Genomic DNA, 25,896 nt, shown 5'->3' with positions numbered 1-25,896 from the left:
AGTAGGGTGGGGTTGTGGAGGTGGGATAGTCCAAAAGGTAATCTACTTATTATATGAACATTTGTCTTCCAACTAAAATAGATCTGCCTTTAAACTCTGTCTCTCTTTAGTTGTAACATAGTTAAATGTCATGCTTGCTGATTAGAAACCTTAATTTTTATTAATGTTCCATTTTATATCTTACTGTCTTATTTGACGGACAGGATTGAGTTACTAGAGAGCATGTAATTTATGTCAAGCTCACATTTTTTTTTAACTTCATGGAGGTTTGCTTTATGATTGTCCTAAGGCAACAGCTGTTTATTCATCAGAAGAGAGGAATTGCAAACGCAAAGCTGTACATGAAAGTTGCTGTGAGGAAGCGAAATGCACCACACAATAAAAACACTAATAAAAAGTATGTACTTATTCAACAAATCCATAAGGTGACTAATTATCAAATAGACATTAACTGTTAAAGAAAAATTCTGCATGCCTTAATTTTCCCAGTAGTCAAAAAAAAAAAAAAAAAAAAAAAAAGGATTGGAAACCTTTCCTGGAGTATTTTTGCTTAGGCCCAGTTCAACCTGGTCACCTCATTTGGCCCTATTACTTTTTCCATAACCCTGGAACCTAAATGCATGTTGGTTTTGTTGTTGTTGTTGTTGTTGTTGTTGTTGTTGTTGTTTACCAGATATCTGAGGAGTGCTGTCTAGCTGGATGCACTAAGAATGCATATCAGGCAGATGAAGCATCCTGTAGCTCATAGAAGACAACTGCTCTTAGCTAAACATCTACTTACTGTCTTCTGTTTAGTCAAATCTCAACTGTTCCCTCCTCAGAACACTCTCCTAGCTTATTTTGATTTAATGAGGAAAGTTATTAGAGTACTTGACAAAAATTTGGACATTTTAAAGGAGCAAACCTAAAATTGAAAAGAAGATGTCTCCTTAGTTCCAGAGTTGACTTGTCTACCATAGCATTATAAAATTATACCATCCATAATATTGAATGCCTTGACATTTCCGTTGGTAACTTGAGGATCATGAATGTTGTTGTAACCTGTGAAAATCCTTAGGGCCTTTGATCTCACTTAGTGTTTACAGATTATATTAATGATATAGAATACATCATCCACTTAGCCAAAGTACCTCTAACTGTACTTTCAGGTTTTCCGGAGGCATTTTCCCTTCCCTGAGGACTCAGCTCTGGGTAGGAAGCTTCCTATACATTGGATCTTCTGTTTGTTCTCTGATGTGGCTATTGCAATCATCCAGAGCTGTACACTTGAGTTGCTAAAATCCATTCAGAGAATGTGGCTGCAAGCTACCTCTACAGGCAAGAGGAGTAATGAATCTGTCAGTGCTTAGTAGCTATTTAGCAACTGTTAAACACAAAGACTTGGTGGAATGAGGACTGCTTCATTTACAGCTGTACACATTCAGCTTTACACTAGGAAAGTTAGAAATTGTCAGGAAAACTCTCAGCAAGAACTCTTCTCAGCTAGGGGAATATTTGTTTCCATGTGTCCAGAACACATTTGAATCTTAAGGGATGGCCGTGACTTTGTCCATTGGGAATTGGTTATATGCCTCCATTCTTGAAGTTACCAGAATGCTTCACAAGTGCTGTCTAGTAGCACTCAGTGGTTTTCAGTGACTCCACTTAGTCCCTTTAATCTAAGCCTCGATGTTGTCTGCTTCCTCTGATTAGATTTTACATGAGGTTTTTATGCAAGTGCTTCTTGCTCATTCCAAAGTACATCCCCATCTGTGAAGGGCCTTAGATCTCAGGAAGTCATGTCAGTCTGCATCTGCTTGGCAAATAGAAAAACTGGAAATTCAGGGGAGAATAAGTAGTTAAGTTCTCAGAAGCCCAGAGACTAGTGAAATGCTTGGTTCAACTTCACAAATGTTATCTTGGACTCTGTTCAGGCTTTGTTTATACAGCTTGGATTTTTGCATGTAATTAATAGTTAACCTTTCAGAAATTATTCTTTCTCCGAGCTCTGGTGTTGTCTCTGGTGGAGAGGAATTCTATAGTGCCTCACTTATTTCTTGCTGCAATTAAATGAGGTGAATTTGTGAAGTGTTAAGCTCTGGGACCCCAGAAGAGTGAGTAGGTGAGAAATGCCAGTTGTATTCCTCTTTGATAATATTCTCCTGGAGGAAAAAAAACCAAATAAAACAAACAAAAACACAACTCATTTTGTTGAGTAGAATACTAGGAATATGTGAATGCAGACAGAGGTAAGGTGAAAAAGTGAATATGGGTTAATCAAAGCTGAGTATGAGAAAGCAAAACAGAAACCTAATATTTTGTAAAATAAGCTAGTTTATAAATATCTTTTCCAAAGGTTTAAACAAGTGTATTCTGAATAGGTAGGTAGCACTGCTCCCTAAAGCCAAAGGTTGCTAAACATAGATCCAAGTGCCAGGGGTGGGATAAGTCCCTAGGCTTTATTGGACAGGGAGGCTCCCGGAAGCCTCAAGACAACCTAAACTCTTGCCACTATTTTTGGTTGCCCATCAAAACTAGATGCTGAGAATCTATTGTTAAAGATACAATACCACTTGGTTGCAATCCATGGAGAAATCAAATTTTAATTGAGTTAGAAGCTCCCTCCCTAATGATTCGATTTTATATAACAAACCACAAACTGCTATACAGGCTGCTAGGTGAGAAAAAGCCTTCAATTGTATTATCTGGCTATGAACTCTACACACTGCAATATCAACCTGCCCAGAAAGATATGCTAATACTGGCATGACTACTAAAGAAATAAACAACTGCTTTATGCCTAAACTTTAGGCCCTCTCTGAAGCCTGGGACTATAAACCTGGTCAAAGTTCTTTGGCTAGGGAGGTCATAGTTCCTAAGGGAAACTTAATCTTCTTGTTTTCCTAAGTGGACAGGATGCCAATTTGCCTCATCAATATTTGTGTTTATTCCCATGGATTAGTGCAGCTCTATTTTTCTCAGAGATACTTCTGTTTGAGGGCAGTGGATAAAGGCAGAGACTCATAATACTACCAGAAAAATTTGAGTTCCCTTTGGGGGTTCTTAGTCTCCTTAATAAAATGTTTAAAAACAGACTCAGGAGAAAGCTCAAGGAACATTTTATTAAAGTCTGAAAACAACAGGGCAGGCATACTGTGAAAATCTCTCCAGCTGGTAGGAGGAGGAAGATGGGTAAGAGGAAAAGGGAAAGTAATACCTTTTAAGTTAGCGTCCAAGAAAGCTGAATGTTTTGCAAAGAGGGTCGGAAGCAGCTGCATGGTTGAATGGGATGGGGATTTCAGAGAAAGAGAGAGAAAGCCCTGCATGTCAGGAAAAGCATGCTCATGCTTTTGGATGGTATCCAAATTAAAAAAAGATAGTTTTCCTTTACTTTATACTTTTTATGAGTTAGAACTAAGAAAGTAAGCAAGCTTAGCAGTGATTCTTTGGGGGAGTTTGGCAAGTCACTGCATTCTATCTAGGGAGAATTATCTCAAGGTACAATAATTGCTTTTTTCATCTTCTTACTGTCTTCAAATGACTCAGGTTTCCTGAGGAGTGGTCTTCTGGCCTTTAAATCCCTGTAAAAATAACTGGTACAAGTGTGGAGGAGAAGTGACTGTTGAAAGTTCACCCTTGAAGGGAAGGTCTATATCTCCTTGAAGGCTCAGGGAGTGCTGCAGAAGAGAAAGTGGGAAGAAGGCTGTGAATGGCCTATGCTCTAAGATCACGAATCGAAAAATGGTACCTCACAAAATTGCAAAGCTTCAGTAAAGGACATTGTCAATAAGACAAAATGGCAACCAACAGTTTGGGAAAAGATCTTTTTAAATTCAACATCCAATAGAGGGCTGTTAAATTGATGTATATCCAATATATACAAAGAACTCAAGAAGTTACACTCCAGAGAATCAAATAACCCTATTAAATATGGTGGACAGAGATAAGCAAATAATTCTCAATGGAGGGATATTTAATGGCTGAGAAGCACCTAAAGAAATGTTCAACATTCTTAGTCATCAGGGAAATGCAAATCAAAACAACCCTGATATTCCACCTCACACCAGTCAGAATGGCTAAGACAAAAAAACTCAGCTGACAGCAGATGCTGACAAGAATGTGGAGAAAAAGGAACATTCCTCCATTGTTGGTAGAATTGAAAGTTGTACCAACTCTGGAAATCACTCTGGTGGTTCCTCAGAAATTTGGACATAGTACAACCTGAGGACCCAGATATACTACACCTGGGCATATACCCAAAAGATGCTCTAATATATAAGAAAGACACATGCTCTACTATGTTCATAGCAGTCTTATTTATAATGTCCAGAAGCTAGAATTAACCCAGATGTTCTTAAACAAAGGAATGGATATAGAAAATGTGGTACAATTCTATAATGGAGTATTACTCAGCTATAAAAAAACAATGACTTTACAACATTGTTAGGCAAATAGAAATATCATCCTGCATGAGGTAATCCAATCACAGAACAAATCACACATGGTATTCACTCACTAATAAGTGAATATTAGCCCAAAAGCTTGGAATACCCAAGAAACAATCCAAAGACCATAAATACCCAAAAAAGAAAGAAAGAAAGACAAACACACACACACATACACACACACACACAGAGAGAGAGAGAGAGAGAGAGAGAGAGAGAGAGGGGGGGGGAGAGAGAGAGAGAGAGAGGGGAGAGAGAGAGAGAGAGAGAGAGAGAGATAGGAAGGTAGGAAGGTAGGAAGAGGAAAAAAAGAAAGTAGGCTGTGAAAGTGTCTTCTGGACCTGACATTGCCTCTGTACTTGGGAACACACAGTAGTTGTGCTTGCTTGAATAATACATATTTGAGGTACTTTGTCGACATTTCATCATGGATAGGAAAGTTTGCACCAGGCCCCACCTCACTGTGAGGTGAGGCATTTTTGGCAGCTAAAAGTTGTTGGAGGTGGAGGGAGTAGCTTCTTGATATAGCATATGTTGACCACGCTCTAGTATAACCCAACACCTGTGCATATGCAAACTTCCCTAATTAAACAAATGCATCACAGAATAACAGTGAAGCCAAAGAATGAAAGTAGGAGTGGGACTTGTAGAAAGAAAGGGCTCCTGGCAGAGAGAAAGAGTACAGGGAGGAGGGATGAAATGACCAGAATACATTAAATAGCTGTATGGAATTGTCAAAGAATAACCTTTTCAATGATGTCAACATTTTTCTCACCTTGTCTTCATTGCTGTCTTTCTATTCAAAAGGGAGGCCAAGACTTGGATTTGTTCCGGGGTGGCCTCAAAACTATAGCATCGCAGACCCTTACCACCTGATTGCATTCCTCTGAGTTCACATCAGTAACCTAGCAAGTACCAAGTGAGTCCAGTGATTTTCAGGACAGTGGATTTATCCAAATTTGGAATTGACTGCTCACCACTGCTTACAGTCATTTATTCAAGTAGCAACAAAGGAGGGGCCAATTTAAGCATCTCTGTTTCTCTTTCTGTACTTAATGCTGGTGCTCATTTTATTCCAAATGTCTCAAGTATGGAAAGTCCCTTCTTTGGATGTAAGGCATAGTGTTTATGACTCTACATGTTAGTGCATCAGATCCACATAATTGGAGAGGTGGCTCAGATTGGATCTATGTCACATTTCTGGGTGGTGATGACACAGAGAGGAAAAGTGTATGAAAAACTCTATTAGAATTCTTCATTGTACCAGTAAGAGAATGACTTTTTTTTTGTACCTGGGAAATGGAAATAAAACAAAGTCCTTGCTGATGGAGCTGTTTGGAAGGTAGAGAGAGAGAGAGAGAGAGAGAGAGAGAGAGAGAGAGAGAGAGAGAGAGAGAGAGAGAGAGAGAGAGAGTCAACCCTCAGCTCAGCACTCTTGGTCTGTAGCCTCTCATGCGGCCAATGTACTTTTAAGAGTATAAATGCTGTCTGCAACAGCTGCTGTATCAATTTTGGTAATTGAATGGTTTAAGTTATATATTGTAAATTCAAGTGTCCTAGGTGAGCATGTTTCCTTTGCTCCTGTGAACTTGATGCTTTATACTCAGATTAGCAGCATTCTGTCATAAATCCCATTCACTGCTCTCTTTCTAAGCACCTTGCTGCTTTCTCTTACCTTGTATAGCCACTTGGCCTCTTGCTTGGTTTAACTTTCTTTTCTAAAGCAGCAGGCAGGATCCTTCTGTCTCAGCCCCAACTCCATTCTCTTGTTCTCTTTCATTATAGTCATATGACTGTCTATCTGGTTTTCAAGTCTTTATGAGAGAAGGCCTCTGGCATGCAACTCCCTAGCTCCAAACGGATGCTCTCACAGTGGTGGCTAAACCTCAGGTTTGGGGAGACAATGTTTTTTTCCAGGTGTTACATTTTTCTCACAAGCATTGTCATTCTCTCTCTCTCTCTCTCTCTCTCTCTCTCTCTCTCTCTCTCTCTCTCTCTCTCTCTCTCTTTCTCTCTCTCTCTCGCAATTGGCTTCCAAATACCACAACAGTTTTCTCTTTTCCTTTAGAGTTGTCTCAGTTATTAATTTTAAAACTTATACCTTTATTGATTATCTTTTGTGTAATGACAAAGCATCAGTCCTTTTTTCTAAGCAGAGAAGCCATATGTCCATTTCTGGCACCCACACTATTTTATAAACACAAGAGTGGAAAGGTTTGGCTTTATTTAGAATCTTTTATGTCAGTAAGTTATATATGTCCCTCTGCTGTGGCCTTAGCTGTCTCTTCTTAACTAACATATCTTCCATACTTGAAGTGTTTCATTTAGTCCAAGCATTTATGCAACCAGGCTTTTAATTCGCACCATGCATTCATAAATATACAGAACACTTTAGTATCTATTTTTTCTTCTTTACTGTTGAGTCCACAGGCATAAAACATTCTTTCTCTTTTAACTGCCATCAATAAATTATTTGTTTAGTTTTATATGGAAGTTTATTGAGTTGTGTTCACTCTTTATCCAAATAAAGCAGTAACTTAGTGGATTTTTAATGTGACATGTTGTGTCTTGTTTGTGGCTGGCATCACATTGCGTGGTCTTTGCTGTTATGAGCACCTACCTCTCACAGGGTGCTTGAGTTTACTTACAGTTACTATACTGATACAACTAAGACTCTGGGAGTTCAGAAGAGTAGCACAAGCTCTTACAAGGGTTCTTCCTTGCTGTGTCATACTCTGGTGGATGAAATCATGGCTGGAGTGAGAAAGGCAGACTATTTGGCAAGACAGGAAGCCAGGAAGTGACAAGATTGCTATTTTAGCACCACCTTCATGCAGGAGGCAACTGAGGTGCTGATAAACACTCCCCAGGGAGTAGCCTGAGCCACTAGCTAATTCCTGTGATTCCTCACATCTATTAGAGGTGCCATTACTCTCCCAGCAATCCTGTACACTAAGTATCAAGTTTGGGATGCATGTTTCTTGGGCAAATACCCAGGAATAAAATGTCAAAATCAATGAAGAGGGACAATACCAGGAGAAGATCAGTCTGTGGCACTGAAGGGAAATAGGACAGGCCCTGTCACAGAAACAAAAGATATCTGATCCCTTCTCCAAGTGAGACCAAAGAATTGCAGGCAGTGGTGCCTCAAGGGTGCTACGTGTTGACAAGGACAGGTGATCATTACAGGCAGATAGCAACTTTGGTTTTTGACCTGAAAGTTAGCTCATGTTTATTTTCAGATAGAAAGAAGCCCTGGTACAGAGCACTGCTGGCATCCCTGGTAATTTCTCACATATGAGGAGTTGTACAGGCTTTTTGTTTGTTTGTTTGTTTGTTTGTTTGTTTGTTTGTTTGTGGAAGGGAGGAAGGAGTTAACCACAGGCGTAATTTCTCTCTCTTTATGGTATACCCATCTTTGGGTCTTTCTTGTGCTAATTAAAACAGATACATTATCATGCCGATTAAAACACACATCTGTTAAAGTTTTAGAGGACCGTAACCGAGAAGTAAGTCCTCAAAATGGGAAAAAGTGTGAAGACTAGCCTCTTGGCAACATCTCCTGTGATAAAAGTTTTCCTAGATAGAGAAAATGGAGGCTTAAAGAAACATAATGCTATCACCTAGATAAACTGCAGTTAGTATGATGAGCGGGTCTTAGGACACACACCCAGAGATCTCCCCAGAGATCTCCCCAGTCTTCTTTCAGGACATACTTAGGTCTGTTCTAAGTTAATATTCACTTTAGGGTCTAAAACCAAAGCATCATTCTGAGCAATGGTTGCTTTTGTCTCCGTTTTTAAATGGAGGCATACGAGGAAGGACCAGGGAGAGTTTCTTGGTTATTTTGTTAGGACTCTGGGTATGTTAAAACATAAAGATAAATGACTAGGCTTAAACATGCAGCACGTTTTAAATGTGTACATTAAGCTAATTAGACATTCTAAGAAGCAAAATTTATCTTATTATTCACAAGCTTGCCTAGGACTTGGAATAATATTGACATATTCTCTTAATCTACTCTTTGTATCTCGGAAACTAAATAAATAATCTCACTTAGTGATAAAATCAGAACTAAGGCTGAGGCCTGGACTAAATGACTCTTACTGTTCTTATGCGACAGGCCCGTTATCAGCAGTCCTTCAGCCTGTGCCCTCTATGAGAAACCATGAATCCTAGCTGCTCTCCTCCGCAGGTTAGAGTGGGCTTCTGCAAGGACTATGTATCTTGACATTTCTTTGAGCTGCTGGCATTGCGCTGAATGACTTAAGCTGTTATCTGCCATGGTTTTAGCCTTCTTAGAAGGTCGTGCTATCACATCCCTGTGTAATTCTCAGTGACCCTAACAGCCTGGCTTTCCTATCTGCAAACTGATTGCCTTCACTTTACCATCTTTTGTTGCAAAACAGAACTGATAGAGAAGGGAGAAAATGCTTACCCAATGTGTACTAAAAAATGCCATAGGACTGGCAAACCAGGCAGACAGCGGCTTAGAGGCTCTTCCAAGGAAGCTGAGCTGTGGCTTGAACAATAATATCAGCTTCCACTCTAGCTATGGACAAGGGTCCACATGCATTGCTTTCAAAGCAACCCTAACATCCTATAGACTTATTCCAGGAGGATAGTGTTTTTGTTTTTGTTTTTGTTTTGTTTTGTTTTTTGCCCCTGAAAGGCAGTGGATCTGAAATATCAGTTCCTTCTAGTAAGATCCTATGAGGAGATCAACAGCAAAACCCCTCAATGGATAGCTCCACAGAATTCTAACCCCCTTCCCTGTAAGTCACAGAATACCACAGAAACTCAGCAAACTCCCTTCCGTGTTCTGACCGGAGGGCACATTTGAGTGAAATTGAACCAGGAAAAGCCTGGCTGAGTTCATTTCAGCAGGGGCATGCCATCTGCCCTCTATTTGTGACCAGAAAGCTTATGCAAAAAGACTACAGAGTGCTAACCATGAGTTAATACACTGTTACTAAAGATGAAAGTGCCCTACTTGTCCTGTAACAAGTCCCAGACCCAGGCTTTATGGGAAGAAGTGGCATGTTAGCCAACCTTCCCTCTCTGCCTACCATTAAGCAAACCTCAGTGAGATTCACCAGGAAATCTCCCAGTGGCCAAATATGAAGTTGCTTTCTATATCTAGTGTTTTTATGGCAAGCAGATGTGTTTAGTACCTACCTTTAAGTACTTATTGATTTAGATATATTTGCTTTTGCAGACTCACAGAAATTACAGCATAGGTTCTGTTTGTCTCATTCCTGGGGGCACTTGTTGATTGTCTCTGTTGCTAGAGATATGGTGGCTATGGGTTTCCTGCTGGCAATATACTCTGTACAGAGAGACAGGAGAGGATTGAGATCCTATTAGCAACAACTGTTATTACAATAGTATACCAACTTGTATCCCCAAGCACAACCCAGTAGGCTGTCCCTGGTTTTATTGATTCTTGTATACTTAGCCTTACATGGTGAGCTAATGTGGTTGGAATGGACCTTAGGCAGAAAGTGGTGGCATATGTTATCTCAGCTTAGCCAAGGCTTTAGATTTGGGCCAGGCTTCCAATCCCACAACTCCCCCTTACTGTGTTTTTCTCCTGTTGGCTAAGTAGGTTACTGATGTTACTTGTCTACTTCACTGAGGAAGGTGAGATAAGTTCAGTCACCTACAGGTCCAGAGAGCTGTTCAGATCAGGACCCAGAAGCTTAACTACATTCTCCCTTGCAAAAAATAAAAATAAAAATAAAAATAAAAATAAACACTCACCGAAGAAAGGTAAACCACAACAAAGTGGCAACTTGTCCAAACTGCATGACACACAAGACACATAAATTTTGAGGTCCTTTTGATGCCACATGATTAGTGGAATCCATATCCCCAACTGTGAGAGGTAAGGACCTCAAAGAGCAAAGATCTCACATTTAGTGCACACTTCACTGAGTTGATGTAAGGCCCATTTAGCACAATTCACACGAACACTTTGCTCTTGCCCTGGCCCATTTAGCATCACATACACTCCTCTCTGTAGGACAACCGCTGCTTAATCAAGGAGGTCTTCTGTCCTAATCTAGTCTACCTGCTGATGTGGATGATTTTGAAGTCACCTAGTTCAAACTCTGTTCTGTAACATGAACTCTGTCACATCTGAACCCAGTGGATGAAACATTTTGATTGAGTTAAAGTCCTTGGTATGAGTATACATTTACCTTTCATTTTCCACGGAGCTGACTGTTTTGTTTGGTGGTTGCCATGGTTTTGTTCCTTCTCAGACATGTAGAAGTCTTCCTGTTGCTCTTTACGTTTATTTACTAAATAGTTCCTGTTTCTCTGTGGATAAGCTGAACCTGTCCTGTTCCTCCTTGGATATCCTGAAGGAAGATCATAGCTTCCCAAGTATGTAGGGAGTACTAGGCTATAGTGTTTTGGCAGAGACTTCTCTCTGTGCATTTTTTTTTTTTTTTTTTTTTTTTGCATTTTAACCCTAGGTTTATTCAACCATTCTTTCAAGATACACAAGTACAAACATAGCCTTATCTAAAATGCTAAAGTTATAAAACTCAAAACAAATTTTATAATACTGACTGTACAAAAAAAGCAAAATGAGGCAAATGCGCACATTGCCAAGGTTAACAACCTACAACATCACCATGAATGTGAATGACAATGGGTGACAATGGCTAGGTTTCAGGAGGATCCTATAGAACTGGGTCACCAATTTAAAAAAGTAACAGAGACACAGGAACAGAAAAGACAACTATTTATGGAGGAATCCTTCAAAAGTTTTAACCCTAGAAGTTGAAGGGTACTCAGTAGGTGGCATGGCCAAGCCAGACAGAACAACAGCTTGGTCCTTTCCACAGGTGTGGCACAGCAACCACAGTGGCTTGACCAGGTTGTCTGACTGGTCCTAGGTCACCTGTGGAAAACAGTGTGCTGCCTATGTTCCTGTTGGCTCTGCTACCAAACAGACATCAAAAAACTGAAGGGGTGAAGCCAGAAAACTACAGGGTACCTTGATGGGCACAGTCCTGAATCAACAGTATCTCTACAAGCCAGAACCCTCCTGCAGAGGAACTATTTCAACTGCCTTCTTCAAATTCTATCCTGGGGTAAGGGATCTTGGTAATCAATTTGTCCTCCATCCATGTGTTTCAGTGCCTTCTCTACTTCATCTGGATTCTCAAATTCTACATATGCATAACCTTTGAAGAGATGAGGGTGCATCCTTTCTAAAGGCATGACATCATTTTAATTTTCCCATAAGTAGAAAATATTTCTATGATATGATCCTTGACCACATTCCTAGTGAGCCTCCCAATGTGAACTTTGGTGGGTTTAGGTAAAGGGCTCCTCCTTTTTCTCCCTTTTCTTTTTTTAGGTGGTTTGGATTTGGAGCGGGAAGGCCCACCTGTTGTCACGCCTGTGCCTAGAAGGGCTTGGGGAGCCGGAACTGCTGCTAGAACGGAAACTTCTGGATGTGCTGGAGTTTCCTGATCGGCTGGATGCAGAGGACGAGCTAGTCACTGCCTGAGCCAGAGCTGGAGGTTGAGCTGGATCTAGATCTGATGCTGCTGCTTCTACTTGAAGCACCGCATCTCTTCCAAGTCTTAACTCTGCCACGATCCTTCTCACTTGACTCTTTAGTGGCCCCATTTTTCTTTAGATCGATCCTTGGACTTCTCATCAGAGAGGTCCTTGCACTTGGTAGGAGAAAGAGCCCTAGTGTTGGACTTTTTATTATTCTCTTTGACTCCTAGCCAGCTGTTCTTTTTCACTGCTGATAAATCCATTCTCCCCTTTTTCAAGGCAGCAATGTCGACCTCACTTATGTGAACTCTCACGTCTAACTTGAGTCTGAGCAACGATCCCTAATCGACTGCAGTTTATGCCAAAGAGCAGCATCTTCCCAAGGCCGCTACTACCTCTTGCTCTTCTCAGATCTGGACGCTGGCGCAACCTTCTCTGTACTTTCTAAATCACATTCCTTTATTTACGAGGACTGCTCTTGTGACTGTGACACCACAAATGCTGCAGAGGTGTTTTTTTTTTTTTTTTTTTTTTTTTTTTTTTTTTTTTTTTTTTGAAAAGCTTTATTTTAAGAAACAAAGATAAATATACATTTTTGCATAGAAGTATACGAATACAATTTTAAGGTTGTAATTAAGTATTTGTAGGTATATATACATACACATATGTATATATGTAACAATAATATAGGAAAAGAGGGTATTAGTTTGAGGGGATGGGAGAGAAATTGGGAGGGGTTGTAGGAAGGAAAGGTGGATACAGTTCTATTTTAATTAAAATATATTCTTTTTTTTCTTGAACTTGACACAGTCTGTGAGTTGTTTCTAGGGTGTTCAGAGCTTCCTGGGGTTAGTATCCCATATCAGTGACTGCATATTATGTCTGTTCTTTTGTGACTGGGTTATCTCACTCAGGATGATATTCTCTAGATGCATTCATTTTCTTAAGAATTTTGTTAAGTCATTGTTTCTGATAGCTGAGTAGTATTCCATTGTGTAAATGTACCACAATTTTTGTATCCATTCATCTACTGAAAGACATCTGGGTTCTTTCCAGCTTCTGGCTATTATAGAGTTGCAATGAACATTGTGGTGCATGTGTCTTTGTTGTATGTTGGAGTGTCTCTGGGGTAAATGCCCAAAAGTGGAATTACTGGGTCTTCAGGTAGTATTATGTCCATTTTTCTGAGGAACCACCAGACTGATTTCCAGAGTGGTTGTATAAGTTTACAACCCCACCAACAGTGGAGAAGCATTCCTCTTTCTCCACATCCTCACCAGCATGCAGAGGTGTTTTTATATCCCATGAGGCAGAGTTCTTACAAAGATCCCTTCTGTAGATGGACTGGTAATTTCCCAATCGCACTATTCGCTGGGATGAGAAGGAAGCACAGATTGTTCGGTCTATTCAAATGTGAATAATTTCTGAGGTTTAAAATGAGGTTAGCAACACTGTTCAGATTCACATCTTTATAATCGATTGCCTCCAAAGTGGTAGAAATGGGAACAGACTTCTGCATAATTTTCTATGTCACAGGTTAATGAGAAGTTCATTTAGGAAGTTTAGGCCACACAAATTTTCTTGGACTCAAGGCTCAGTTAACTTGCTGGCACATTATGGTAACATTCCACTTTATGCAATCAGTGGCTGCCACTTCACAAAACATATTTAGTTTGTTGCTTTATTGATTATGTTTTAGTGTTAAGGAGACAAATGTTACAGGAATTAAATTTATTCACATCACAGCTAAACTGAAGCAAGACCCATAGTAACTATCAGCCATGGTCCTGATTCCTCCATTGCTCCCTTTGCCCCGTACTGATCTCTGCTTGAACACTAGGCCCCCTTCTCATCTTCCTGTCTCACTCTCCATCTTGTCAGCACTGGAATATCCCAAAATTACCGTTCAGTTCTTTAACCATTTTGTTACTAACTCCAAATAATATCAACCGTCTATATAATCATTTTCATAAAATCCTACACATTAAAAAAAAAACTTTCATTTCTTACTTTTGTTACTTCTGTTAGGACAGTCATCAGTTTGTTTATTCTAGAATACGAAATGAATTATGCCTGTCACCCAAAGTCCAATGTTGACATCTTAATCCTGTTATAACTATAGTTGGATATAGGAATTTTAGGGGGTATTAAAGCTGACTAAGGTTCTAATGTTTCTCACAGTCCAGTAGAACCAGTAACCTTCAAACAAAAGGAAGAATCAGCCTCCAACCATGTCCTCTCCATATATGTATTCTCATAAAAAAGACCATGCAAGGACGCAGAAAAAGAGTTATCTTCAAACCAGGAAAGGAGTCCTTATATCAAGAAAAACCCTCCCATACCATGGTACTATACTTCCCAGCACCCAGAACTGGGAAAAATTAAGTATTTGGTACTAAAATCATCTAGGTTTGAGGCATTTGGTATACTAGTACAAGACACCTCTTATGTCCCTTGGCCAATTACTGATCACAGCACAAGGAAAGCCCCTGCCCAGGCCATGGCTGATATTATTAAAGTCTATGGTCTTGGCATGCTTTAGGTTGTTTTCTATCTATGCAGCAGGCAATGCTCATAATCTGACAAATGTAGTTTTCCCTGTTTCTCACAGCTCCCTTCTGAGTCTTTTCCTTTCTCATTACTTAAAGTCTTGCTAATTTTTGCTCTTTCACAATAGCTAATGTTTCCCCACTGTTTGAATCAGGATCTTGCTCTTTTATGCATTTGCTAGGCTGTGACATTGTAACTCTTCAACTATCTTCCACAACTGACAGCAAGACTCTGCTCTTCCTATTATTTGAGAGTCATAGGCTAATTTTGTTACAGTCCAATTTTTTTTTTGAGGCTCTGAAATTTTACACTTCACTAGGCCTCTATCCAATGAACCGATTCTCCAATCATGAACTCATGAACAATCCACTAATGAACTGGCTTCAGAAAAATCGGATCACAATCAGTTTCCACCTTTCCTCCCACTTCACTTCTCAGTCTTGGTGCTATTGATTCATCTTGCAAATGTGCTCATAGGCGATGTCGCATCATATCATGTGCACTGGCCGTTGAACGCCTTTAATTTAAACTTACACCCTTTATATTTTGCAGTGCTAACTGGATAGGAGATTAATATTCTAGACAATAATACAGTTCTTTTCTCTAGAATCAGGTTTCAGCTGACTTCCAGTGCTTTGGATAGATAGCATTTTTTAATTTTTTTGGAATTCATCATTATTTCTCCTGGCGTGTAATAAATAATTCATAAGCAAAAGAAAGGGTACATATTTAAAAGTGAAGTTTATAGGGGAGGCATTCTGTAAGAAATTTAATTCTTTAAGTGAAAAATTTCTATAATCTATTTAGATACATTGTGACTCTTTAAAACTGGATTGTATGGCTCTACCATCTTTATCCAAATGTATTTGGAGCTTAATACAGAGTTCAGTGTTTCTCAGATGTTAGAAAGGTAATTAGGTACATAGTCATATAATATGTTTCCAACAATCAAAGACATTGCCACTTTATAGCAAAATAAATGTTCATGAGCACTCAGTAGGATAAAGAATATGAAAGAATTTTTTATCAGTTTGAGTATTGTTTAACAACCTGATGAATTACATTTAAAAAACATTTTTGTGAAGTTTTAAATTTTAGAATCATGTATACTAATTGTGAACAAGTTATAAACTGAATTTCAGAAACATACTTCCTGAGAACATCTGTGAAGGTTTATGTACCATGATACACATGTCTGGAAATGCAGACATAGAGATAATTTCTGCCTTGACCATTGAAATGCTAGTCTTTTCCTCCAGAAGTTAATATATAACACTTGGGATTTCTTGGCGTTCTCTGATCTTCTTCCCACCTGGAAACCGTCAGTCTTACTACCAGGTTTATGTTTGTAATCAGCTCATGATCTTATGCTATTATCATACTACATGCAATTACTTCTTTGCCTCTGTGTCAAGTATTTGTACAGAGATGTAGAATAAGTTGTTTGACCAATAATAATGACTAGTTAAAACATACATACAAAAAAATGAAAGCTAAATAGCAGGTTGGGAATAATTTTGAACTGTTGTTGATGCATTGTTTATTGATACTAGATTATATAAAATATGAGCAATATTCAACACCATAGTGTAAGTTCTACTGCTGCCTATGACGTACACCTTTACTCGGATTTGCCGCAACTCTGCACAGCCCTGAATGTTCTGTTTCAATAAAAATGTGTGTGCATTCTTCTTATGTGAGGGCATGATGTTAGTGTGTGTGTGTGTGTCTGTGTTTTTGTGACACTATCATCACTCACAATATTAAAAGCAATAAGACACACACACACACACACACACACACACACACATTCTCAGATGTGGTTACTTTCAGTGACAAACAGACAGATAATCCCAAAAATTAAGGGAAAGATGCAGATATCAAAGAGGGATTTATGACATCTAGAGTAAAAAACCTTCATTGTCATGAGAATATAGACTGACAGTGACAAATGAAGAAATGGAGAAATTTATGTGTTGCCATGTGATCCTCTAGAATATGTAACTTTGTGCCCTGCTCAATTTTCTTTTGTTAAATTGTCATGATCTAGAATTATCTTGGAAGAGAACTTTAATTGAGAATAATCTTTCCATCAGATTGCCTTTAGTCAAGTCTATGGGGTATTTTTTTAATGTATGATTGACATGGGAGGGACCAGCTCACTGTGGGTTGTCCCACCATTATATGGGTGAATAAAAGTGAGTGGTAAAAACAAACTGAGAAAGCTATGTATAGGAAGCCAATAAGTAGTAGAACTTTTTATAGTATCTGCTTCAGTTTTACCTTGAATTCTGTCCCCATCTCCCCCTCTGATGGACTATAAATAGTAAGCTGAAATAAATCTTTCCTTCCTCAAGTTGATTTTGTATGTGGTAATAGAAATGCGACTAAGACACTTTGGTGTTCCTAAGTAGCACTTCTGCACAGCAAAGTTTAGAATATATAACCTAGCATTAGAGTATAAGAAGGGATATGCAGAAATAACCCTTTGTTAACCACTGGGCAAGTCACTCTTCCAGCAGACATGCTAGCTGAGCTGGAATCAGATCTAGAACTAGTCCCAGTGGGAAGAGAGGAGGGAGATCAGCTAGGAATTCATGACAGACTGCCAGAGGTATGCAGAAGTTTTTCTAATTGACAGGTTTTGTAAGTGTAGTCAGAGATTATGACTAACCAGAATCCTTGAGAAGTGTCTTCAAAGACAACACAATGAGAAGAACAAGTCATTCTGAACACTATAAAATACAGGGTGATGGGTCATAATGTCCCCTTATCCCAATTTGGATTCTTAATAATTGGGTTTTTTTTCTGTAGCATTGTCTTCTTTCAGTATGAATACCTTGGTTAGAATGCCCAGGGACCTAGGACTCCTCTACATATGTAGACGATGTGCATCTTGGAACTGATATGGGTTCCCTAACATTTGGAGGTGGAGCTGTCTGCTCTGTTGCCTGCTTTTGGATCCCTTTTCCTTAGCTGTACAGCCTTGTCTGGCCTCAGAGGAAGAAGATGCACCTAATTCTGCTGAGACTTGATTTTCCATGGTGTTTTGATACCCAAGGCAGGGTAAGAGATTATCTCCTCTGAAGAGAAGAACAGGGGATTGGGAGAACTGTGAGGGTGCACTGTGAGGAAAGGAAGGAGGGGGCCTTCAATCGGAATGTATAGCTAATAAATACATTACTAAAAATTGTCTGGGTACATGTTTATAGGCACTTTATAGCCAAGAATTGACTTCTGTTGAAATATAAAAATGTTCATTTTCTCTTCTTCGCAGTAGAACAGGTTAATGTTACTAATCTACCATCTGTATTTCCTGTTATGACCAGTCCTACATAGTGATCTTTACAGTAGTTAAAGGTAACAGAAACATGGATGCTAACTGATCAAAGCCTAGTTAAATGCATAGCTAAAAACCTCATACAACATATAAATGACTCTTGAGAATGTGTATGTGAAAGCATATCTGTCTGTACACTGTCTTAAAAAAATCTTTTTGGCATATTGTTCAGAAAAACAGCTTGAAAAACAGCATGTATATTTTGATCCCATTTATGTGTAAATTATATACATATATGGTCATACATATATATCCATATATTATAGTTCAAGTTTTAGAAGGATGTCCATCAAATCACTGACAGTAGCTGACATAGTAACAATCTCAGAGACATTTTCTTCCCTGTATTTTTACATTTTCTAAAAACTTACATTTTATTTTTGTAAACATGTGAAGAACAAGAAAAATGCTTTAAGGTCAGCTTGTAGTTATTTACTGTTCTAAGACATTGTGAGAATTTGGAAGCAAGTGATCTGTTCATAGAAATACACACAATACATAATACACATGTACATACTCACACACAAACCCATCACACACATATGCATATTTGTAAACATATATTTTCATGGAATATTTTGGAAGTTTAAAAATAGTTGTTTATAATTATTTCAATTTGATTTGATTAAAATATAATTACTCCATCCCCCTTCTCCTTCCACCAGTACCTCACATGCTTTTTTCTTTCAATATATGTATATGTGGTATGTATGTGTGTTTATACAAACAAATGTATGCATACAACCTGCTGAGTCTATTTAGTGTTGGTTGCTTATATATATGTACTTTTACGGCTTATCATTTACTGTTAGAAAGACATAGTAATTATCATTTTCCTGTAGTGCTTCATCTAGGGCACCTGTGAGATGTCCCCCATCCACATTGGTATGGTGTCTGGTGTTGGCATTTGTTCAAGTTTTGCTTAAGCAACCAAATTGTTGAGATTTAATGTCTTAACTTTCCTATTGAGGATTCCAAAATTCTGCAGCAGATTTACTAGATCACGGAGACTTACAATTTTCTATCCCCACCTCTGATGTTCCTGGAGCCTTGTGTGTAAAAATGTGTCACAGAGGTGTTAATACTCTACGGTTGGTTGTTCTCTGCGTTTTGACTGGTTGTCTTTATTCTGCTGCTGAAGCAGCTTCTCTGGTGACAGGAGAGAGGGATCTTTACCAAGTACAGGTGTAAAGAGATGTAGAGTGCAATTCGGATTAAATTCTACTGCTTTCTAACAATTTCTCAATGACTTCTAAAATGTGATGAGTCAGTGGTCTTATTAACTACAACAAAAAGACTGAGAAGAGAGTGATTGTAAGATTGTTCTGGAAGTCCCCAAAGATCGCTCTGCCCAGTTCATGCTTCCAAAGAGGTCGGCCTGCAAAGAATGGCCCGTAACAGCCCTGTTTTAACTGAGTGGTAGATGTCCAACCTGAGCTTTCGAAGTCCTGTGTGTTCGTATCATTTTCTTACAGATTTTAGGTTAAGCATCTCCAGCAATGTTGCTGTGGACTCTATCAACTTAGTGGCTACATGTGACTTGCTACTTTGAGAGTTTGGTCTTTTGGTATTTTACATCGGTCCAATCATCTACAAACTATAATTCCCCTAGCCGATGGAATAGGTACCTCTAGCTCATACACATACTCATAAATCTAACACATGCCTTTTGGTTTGTACCTCACCAGTCACTTAATCTCATGACCCCTCTCTCTCTTTCCCATTCTCTACCACTAATCATTCATTCAACCTTCTCATCCTCCTATTATCACCATATGCTGGATCAGATAATCTCATGATTATCTGATATTCCGGTGCTATGAAAATCTCAAAGTGAAGTATGTGATCAGCCTCACCTTGGAAAATAGAATAAAGTCCCATTAAAGGTAGAGTTGAACCATTGTCCCCAGATATTACAGTCTACTCTATGTTTACTGCACTTGTCAAATAGGACCTCTGCTTATTTGAGTGCATGTAGTGGTTAGCTCACCTCAGTGAGAATTAGGTAGTCATAGCACCCAAAATACTCTGAATCATGTCACTCTGCTGGGCAGCAGGTTCTTGGTCAAGCTGTAAATATTTTTTAATTAATTCTGGGTATTCTCTCTGAATTGTTGAGTATTATTTCACTTAGGAACCCGCAGAACTGATTTGTTTGAGTTAATTTTATATCCAGCCACTTTGCTGAACTTGTTTATCAGCTGTAGGAGTTATCTGGTGGAATTTGTGGGGTCGCTTAAGTACACTGTCATGTCATCTGCAAATAGTGATGTTTATACTTCTTCATTTCCAATTTGTATCCCTTTAATTTCCTTTCCCTGTCTAATTGCTCCAGCCAGGACTTCCAGTACTATGTTAAATAGGTAGGGGGAGAATGGGCAGCCTTGTCAAGTCCCTAATTTTAGTGGGATTGCCTCAAGTTTCCCACCATTAAGTTTGATGTTGGCTGTTGGTTTGCTATATATTGATTTTATTATGTTTAGGTATGGGCCTTGGATTCCTGTTCTTTCCAAGACTTTTAACATGAAGGGGTGTTGAATTTTGTCAAATTCTTTCTCAACATCTAGTGAGATGACCATGTGGTTCTTTTCTTTGAGTTTGTTTATATGGTGGATTACATTGATGGATTTCAGTATATTAAACCATCCCTGCATCCCAGGGATGAAGCTTACTTGATCATGGTGAATGATCATTTTGATGTGTTCTTGGATTCAGTTTGCAAGGATTTTGTTGAGTATTTTTGCATCAATGTTCATAAGTGAGATTGGTCTGAAGTTCTCTTTCCTTGTAGGGTCTTTGTGTGGTTTAGGAATGAGGGTTATTGTGGCCTCAAAAATGAGTTAGGTAGTATTTCATCTGATTCTATCTTGTGGAAGAGTTTGGAGAGTATTGGTATTATGTTGTCAATAAATGTCTGATAAAATTCTGCACTGAATCCATCTGGATCTGGGCTTTTTTTGGTTGGGAGGCTTTTAATGACTGCTTCTATTTCTTTAGGTGTTATGGGATTATTTAGATGGTTTGCCTGGTCCTGGTTTAAATTTAGTATCTTATATCTGTCTAGGAATTCATCCATTTTCTTCACATTTTCCAGCATTGTTGAATATAGGCTTTTGTATTAGGATCTGATGATTTCGTGAATTTCCTCAGTTTCAGTCATTATTTACCCACTTTCCTTTCTGATTTTGTTAATTTGGATACTCTCTCTTTGCCCTCTAGTTAGTCTGGCTAAGGATTTATCAATCTTGTTAAGTTGCTCAAAGTACCAGCTCTTGGTTTTGTTGATTCTTTGAATGGTTCTTTTTGTTTCTGTTTGGTCTATTTCTGCCCTGTTTGATTGTTTCTTGTTGTCTACTCCTCTTGGGTGTATCTGCTTCCTTTTGTTCTATAGATTTCAACTGTTCTGTCAGGTTGCTAATGTATGCTCTCTCCAGTTTTTTTTTTTTTTTTTTTTTTTTTTTTTTTTTTTTTTTGGAAGCACTCAGAGCTATGAGTTTTCCTCTCAGTACTGCTTCCATTCTATCCCATAGGTTTGGGTATGTCATGTTTTCATTTTCATTGAATTCTAGAAAATCCTTAATTTCTTTCTTTATTTCTTCTTTGACCCTGCTATCGTTTAATAGAGCATTGTTTAGTTTTCATGTGTATATGGGCTTTTTATTGTCTTTGTTGTTATTAAAGACCAGCCTTAGACCATGGTAATCTGATAGGATGCATGGGAGTATTTCAATCTTCTTATATCTGTGTCCAATTATATGGTCAATTTTCAAGAAGGTGCCATGGGGTGCTGAGAAGAAGGTGTATTCTTTTGTTTTAGAATGATATGTTTTGTAGATATCTATTAATTTCAGTTTGTTCATAGTCTCTGCCAGTTTTACAGTGTCCTTGTTCAGTTTCTGTTTCCATGATCTGTCCATTGGTAAGAGTGGGGTATTTAAGTCTCCCACCATTATTGTGTGGGGTGAAATGTATTTTTTGAGCTTTAGCAGGGTTTCTTTTATGAATATGGGTGCTTTTGTATTTGGAGCATATATGTTAAGGATTGAGAGTTTCTCCTGACAGATTTCCCCTGTAATCAGTAAAAAGTGTTCTTCCTTATCTTTTTTTGATAACTTTTGGTTGGAAATTTACTTTATTCGATATTAGAATAGCCACTCCAGCTTACTTCTTGTGTCTGTTTGCTTGGAAATTTTTTTCCCCCAACCTTTTACTCTAAGATAGTGTCTGTCTTTGTCTCTGAGATTAGTTTCCTGTATGCAGCAAAATGCTGGGTTTTGTTTATGTATCCAGTCTGATGGCCTATATCTTTTTATTGGGGAGTTGAGTCCATTTATGTTAATAGATATCAATGAATAGTGGTTTCTGCTTCCTGCTATTATTGCTTTTGTAGGTTGAATTGTGCCTGTGTGTCTTTCTTCTTTTGGTTTTCTTGCTTAGGTATTTTCTTGTTTTTACTAGGATGTAGTTTCCCTCATTGTATTGGGTTTTCCACCTATAATTTGTTGTAGTGCTGGGTTTGTCATCAGATATTGTGTAAATTTAGTTTTGTCTTGGAATATCTTTGTCTCTCCATCTATAATGATTGAAAGTTTTGCTGGGTGTAGCTGCTTGGGCTGGCACTTGTGCTCTGTTAGGGTCTGCATGATGTCTGTCCAGGATCTTGTAATCTAGCAACATGGTGGGCTCAAATGTATGTCCTTAAATATACCTATTTAAACATTAGCCAACAAGATGCCATTATGAGTTCTGTCAATTAGAATGGCATTTTAGCACTTGTGTTTCTAACCCATACTTTTCTGAAGAATGTTCTCAAAGTATATGGATTATAGCAATTTTAGTACAATATATTGTGGTAATTATCCTAATTTATGACTCATTTTATTTTTTACCATTTGCACCTTATTAATTAAACATATCTAATGTCCTTGCCATGCTCATTTTGAAGCATCCAATAGGATTAGTCCACTATATCTCTAATATGTAAAGGGCAGACAAGCTTCTAATTAAGTTGTACTCAGGAAGATTCCAACATGTGAATAATATCAGAATCTTCTAAGAAATATACAATAAACAGAAGCTTAACAACATTGGTTTAGACAGTCAAAGCTTTTGTAATAAAACAACTTTAAAAGAAAAAATGTTTCTTAAAATCTATTGTTTTGAGAGAAAATTAAAAATGCAACTGTAATTGTTTTCTACAAGAAGACAAAACTTAGCATATGATAGGTGTTAAATTGTCATTTAATTAATGAATGATTATTTAGAAACATAATAAAAATAAGCCTACGGTAGGCTTTAATATATATCCTTAAATATGCCCACTAACCACTAAAAAGGGAAAAATAGCAAAAAAAAAAAAAAAAAAAGTACTAAATTTTAATCCCAGTAGCTGAAAAATGCAAAGAAACTCAATAAATTACCAGGGGTTTATAGCAAACTGAGGGCATGTGCTGCAAAATTGTGACTTCTATATATGACAGTGAGGCTGAGCATACGAACACCCAAGAATATGGTTTTGATTAGACCCAAATAAAGACAATATTATTTAATGTTCCAAATAGGACAGGGAAAAAAATTTCATATGACCTCACTCCCAGATAAAGCACTGTAGGCACTTAATTTCTGTTGAGTGAATGAGAAGTAGTCTTGTCCAGCAATGAACCCCAACTAGTAATCAAGTTCCATTGGTCGGCTATACAGTGTGTGTGTGTGTGTGTGTGTGTGTGTGTGTGTGTGTGTGTGTGTTTAAAGAAAAAGAGGGGCTATAAATTTGAAATAGAGTAGGAGGGGGAAATGCAGAAAGGGCTAGGAAGATAGGGAAATATAAGTTAAATACACACATATGAAATTCAGAGAAAATATTAAAGCCAAACATCAATACATATGTGATACCAAGAAAAGAGAAATAAAATACTGGAATTCTAATTTAAAAAATAGAAATAATATGGAAAGTAGCTAGAACTGGTGTGTTTATAAGCAAATGATGATAATATTCAAATACAGTATGCTACCTAGCCTAGATATTTTATATTCAGTAGAAAGGACATAAAGAAAATAATCAGTGTAGGGTGCTTGATTGAAACCATTATAAACCTAAAAATAGCCATGGAATCATCATTAGAAATATAGAATTAAGACTTATTGCAGAATTATTTCCATAAAATATCCCAGAACTTTTTAATCAATATTTCAAGGAATACAATTATTCAATACTAGGAAATAGAGTTACAAAGTTGCCAAGATTATTTTATAAAATAAAATAAAAACTCAGAGAAAAAGTGTGAGAAAATTGCATAAAAATTTTTTGCTGGGGGATGTGGAGGGGAAACAGGGGTTCAGGATTAGGTGTAGGGAAGGGCAGGAGAGATGGCTAGAAGTCCATGAAAATGAATGAAAATCTGCAAATGACATGGGTGAGAAAGTAGGGGACATCTCTAGGACTAGACAGGGCCCTAGGATAAGGAAGGCATCAAGAATTGATGAGGATGACCTTAGCTGTGAATCACAACATTGGAGATATGGAACCCGAAGATACCACTTCCTATAGCCTGGCAGCGAACCCATTGCAGCAATAGAGACACCAATTCACCCAAAAATCCAACCCAAACCTTACACTGTCTACAAGAAATGCAGGTGCAGGGGATGAGCAGAGACTGAGGGGATGATCAACCAATAACCAGCCCAACTTGAGACCTATCCCATGTGCAAGCACTAATCCCTGACACTATTAATAATACTCTGTTGTGCTTACAGACAGGAGCATGTTGTCCTCTGGGAGGCTCCACCCAACAGCTGACTCAGACAGATGCAGAGACCCACAGCCAAACAATGGATGGAGCTTAGAAACTCTTATAGATGAAGAGGAGGAAGGATTCTGGGCCCCAAGACGAAATAGGAACTCCACAGGAAGACTAACAGAGTCAAGTAACCTGGAACCTTGGGTCTCTCAGTGTCTGAACCGCCAACCAAAGAACATACACAGGCTGGACCTAAGCCTCCTATCTCATATGTAGGACATGTAGAGCTTGGTGTTCATGTGTGTCTGGAACAACAGAAACGGCTATCTCAACAGCTGTTGCCTTTACATGGGATATTTGTTCTACCAGGGCTGTATTTTCTGGCCTCAGTGGGAGAAGAAGTGTCTAGCCTCACAGAGACTGAAAGTGCCAGATTAGAGGGATACCTGGAGGTTGGGGGAAGGGGGGCACACCCATTCAGAGGAGATGAGGAACAGGGAGGGGAGAAGGATTGTGGAAGAATGTGACAAGAGGGCAGTGAGCAGGATGATAAGTAAATAAGTTAAAAAATAATTAATTAAAAATAATAAATAAATAACACTAGCAAGCTAAATTACAGGCACTCAAAGAAAGTCTACTGTCATAAATTAATGGTGTTAACAAGGGATAAATGGAAGTTAAATCTTAGGGCATCTTTGAGTACGGTGCACACAGTGCAGCACTATGAAAGGACCAGTTAGAAAACAGACACAGTGGTGGACTGAAGATACTTAAAAACATTTATGTAATTGAATAGTCATTGTGGGCTAAGGAAGCAGCATCAACATGTCAATATTTCCACAGTTAGTATAAAACCTAGCAAAGCTGTCAGAGAATAGTGGGTAGCATAATTTTACAAAATTACCTAGACTATTCCTTGTCATAAAAAAAAATGAAAGGAGATTATTAATAAGTTAAGACTTATTTCTTATCTCTGGCCACCCAGTCCTCAAATGTGAGAAAAAGAAGGTAACAACCTTATTAATATGCCCCAAATACCAAACATTACTATATATTCTTAAAGTTTTAATGAGTAGATGAATAAATTTTACTTTAAAGAAGCATTTAAAGATCATGTTTTTTTGGAGCCCATCAATAACTGAATGAACATTAGGGGGAAATATTTATATTTAGTATAAAAATTTATCATAATAGCTTAATAACTAGAAATGTGAAGAACTTTAATGATAAAACTGTAGAATATTTCTGAGATATATACATGATTTTGGTTTATAAATCATAAATATTCTAAACACATTTCAAAATTAATGGATGGGTTTAA

At 38.1% G+C, this 25,896-nt stretch overlaps 1 pseudogene across 1 annotated transcript; it reads right to left on the bottom strand.

Moving 5' to 3' along the window:
- Window positions 1–11,513: 11,513 nt before the first annotated feature.
- LOC308422032 (RNA-binding protein with serine-rich domain 1-like) lies at window positions 11,514–12,211 on the bottom strand (annotated as a pseudogene). Its single transcript has one exon. The product of its transcript is annotated as an RNA-binding protein with serine-rich domain 1-like (transcript).
- Window positions 12,212–25,896: the final 13,685 nt, after the last annotated feature.

The sequence above is a fragment of the Micromys minutus genome (genome assembly GCF_963924665.1).
Source record: "Micromys minutus genome assembly, chromosome: 6".
Taxonomy (NCBI): domain Eukaryota; kingdom Metazoa; phylum Chordata; class Mammalia; order Rodentia; family Muridae; genus Micromys; species Micromys minutus.
Note: the sequence above shows the minus strand (reverse complement) of the source record. Positions and strands in the feature narration are given on the sequence as shown.